Here is a 3,572-nt window from a genome sequence, read left to right as displayed (position 1 = left end):
GAAGATAAGTACATACATCTCCATACCGATCCTCAAGAGTCTACTTAGACTTGGCTTGTACACATGTGAGACCTATGAACCTGGGGCTCTCATACCATTATGTCACAACCCAAAAATAGAGGTAATGGCACCTGTCTTTTTCCACCAAGACAAGTCAGCCTCAATGCAAAGAAAATAAAAGAAAAGCAGAAAATAGTAAAATCAAGAACAAGATAAAGCGGAAAACTTGTTCTTCTATTTATACCCCAAAAATCTAGTTGTCACGTAGCCACTAAATACATAAGTGTTGAATTAAGAAATAGATATAAGTCTCAATCTTTGCCGCCGAATGACAGGCAGCTACCTCTTTAAGTCCTTGACGAGCCTCAAGATAAAGAGAATGAGAAAGAGATCACACGAGTCTGGGCTCAGAACCTACATAAGTGTAAAAGCAAGGGTTGAGTACCAAAAACACAACACTCAGCAAGCAACCTAAAAAACAAAGCAACTAACTAGAAATCGAACACACCTTACACTCCAATCGAACCTCCTCAAACTACAACCTGCACGAAAATCAGCCCAACCTAGCAATTCTACAATACACGACTCACAGGCCAATATTCAAAATTCAATCTTCATAATTCAACAATCAAACAAATCAAATAAATCAAGCTCAATGACAAGAAGTTTAGTCACATATGACAAGTACATCAATCACAATCCATAAGTAAGTCGCGCATAAACATCGAGTGTATCAAGACACAATGATCATCCCTAGCCGAAACCATTTCCCATCGGCTATATAACACTCACCGATAAAGTCCTCGGCAAGATAACACTTGTTGGCAAAGACCTCGACATAATAACAATTGCTGGCAAAGACCTCGACATAATAACAATTGCTGGCAAAGACCTCGACATAATAACAATTGCTGGCAAAGACCTCGACATAATAACAATTGCTGGCAAAGACCTCGACATAATAACAATTGCTGGCAAAGACCTCGACATAATAACAATTGCTGGCAAAGTCCTCGGCAAGATAACACTTGTTGGCAAAGACCTCGACATAATAACAATTGCTGGCAAAGACCTCGACATAATAACACTCGTTGGGGAAGACCATGGCATAATAATACTCGTCAGCAAAGACCTCGACATAATAACACTCATCGGTATAGACCTCGGCATAATAACACTCGTCGGCAAAGACCTTGGCATAAAATATCATAACATGTCTCATCACAGTGTTTAAAACTAATGCATACAAGCAATATCACACCACATGAAATAGATAATGAATCATACAATTCAAGTCCATAGTCATGCTTTCAAGCATTTAATGAATCAACAAGGCTCACAATAAGGCAATTCACATCATCATATTCATCACATAGACCTTTTTATTTTAACCCTTTTTTATTCATTTAGATATAAAAAGTGGACAATTTAAACACTCCACTTAATTCACATTACTCTCAACACGCGATCAACAAAGGAAGCATACAAATTCAACTAGAATACAAGGTTTAGGAAGTCACTTGCCTTAAATTAGTCAACAATCACTCAAATAGTTGATTCTTCCCATTTTGAACCACTTTTGAAGCCACACAATCTATAAAAATGAAGTATTTACAATATTTTTTTGGAAACAACAATACCCCCATTAATTTTCTTGAAAGTTGGGTCAATCAACACAAAACTCAATTCTAAAATGAAGGTTTGAATCCAAAATTTACTACTTGAAATCATTACTCAAGGCTTTAGGAACTCATTAGGGAAAATCATTTAGGAACTTATTAGGAAAAATCATTTTAAAATAGGACTTGAAATCAGTTCACAAACTTCATTTTAACTAAGAACATGGGTTCTTGAGAAACCTCATCATTTACCGATCAAAACCTCATATTTTGATGTTAAAACTCATAATTAATCTAAGGAAAACGAAGGTTTAGAATCAAGAGTACTTACTCAATTGATCGATCTAGCATAGAAACCCTTTCAAAATTCGCCACCAAAGGTTCCCCAAGTTCAAAAATGGTGAAATGGGGCATAAACCCTGAAATTTTAAAGTCAAAACCCTCCCAGGTATCGCACAAGGGACCTGGGGTTCGCTTAAGCGAACCACGCAAAAATCTCGGGCATTACAAAAGAGAACGAGCCTTTGCTTCTACAAAGCTAGCAATCGCGAACAAGTCCTTTGTGATTGCAAAGGTCAAGGGAAGTTGACCCTTCGTGAAAGCTAACAACATCTCACAAAAGCGAGCCTCACAAAAGCGATCTCCTCCGTGCAATCATGAGAAACACTAGATTCAGGCAACATAAAAATTAAGCCAACTTCCAAAACATTGAAAGGACCCTCTAGATTCGTTCGAAACCCCGTACACACAAACCTCTTATAGAAATCAATTAAACTCAACGTTCGAGACTCAATGGAACTATCAAAATACGAATCTGAGGTCTCCTTGACCCGACATCATGAAAGCCACAATAAACTGACTCACGCCTAAAAAGGCTAAAATGAACTCGGGACTTCCCAAAAATCAACCAAGGTCTCAACTAGGTCGAAAATCATCCCCTGAATTCAATGAAACTCTCAGAATTTTGATCCGAGCGTTCGAACCCTAAATGTTGACCAAAGTCAATCCAAAGACTAAATTTCCACAATTTTACACCTTAGGACCTCAAATCCTCAAAAAGACATGGAATAATAATCAGCAATTCTCAAAAATTAGATTTAACATTTCGAGGTTGATGGAATCGACGGAATTCAATTCCGATACTTGAAACTCCAAAAGACACCAAAAACCACTTTCTTAACTACTTGGTCTTTCAAACTCAAATCTTACCAAATTCTCATCTTTTAACTCAAAGTTTAAAACAATTTCAAAATCAATCAAAAATGACTCGGGGTCGATATCAGGAGGGGAAAATGGTAATTTCCATAGAGAAAACAAAAACGACCGATTGGGTCATTACAAATATAAATTTCATGGATGGAATTTATGGTCTGTAGATCAAACTACAAATTGTATATGGCCCCGTGGAAGGTTTTTGATAGCGTTTTAAGAGGGGTAGTTCAGTCTTTTCCCACCCCCATTAAGTCTAAACCCCGAAGTATTTACACCTAGTTAAGGGTTTAAGCAACGTTAATCAAACCTTTTTACGTTCATTAACACTCAAAGTCATTAAAGCAAAGATTCAAGAGAACAAAGCTAGGATTTTCAAGCGTTCTTTCAGTTTCGCCAAGAACTTTTTTCTTCCAAGTATGTAAGGTTATTTATAGTGATGGGCTGAGTGCATACTCACGCCCTATATCTACTTCCTATCAGTAAAAAATAATGATCATTCTTAAGATGAGTTTTGTTGTCAAGTTTTGAGTTCTATTTCTGATTTTTGAGTTGTTATACCTTGCATTGATAATCTTGAGTTGGTTGTTCATGTCTACTTTCTAGCATGAACTCTATTATTGAGTTTTTATTGAGAATATTTTAACCAAACTCTTCTATCTTAAATTGATTTTGAGAAAGTAAAGACGAGTTTTGAGTAGAGTTTAAAGAATGATTTGAGTAAAGTATGAGGGGACTAATTGA

Source organism: Solanum tuberosum, unplaced genomic scaffold (genome assembly GCF_000226075.1).
Source record: "Solanum tuberosum cultivar DM 1-3 516 R44 unplaced genomic scaffold, SolTub_3.0 scf00046, whole genome shotgun sequence".
NCBI lineage: Eukaryota > Viridiplantae > Streptophyta > Magnoliopsida > Solanales > Solanaceae > Solanum > Solanum tuberosum.
Note: the sequence above shows the minus strand (reverse complement) of the source record.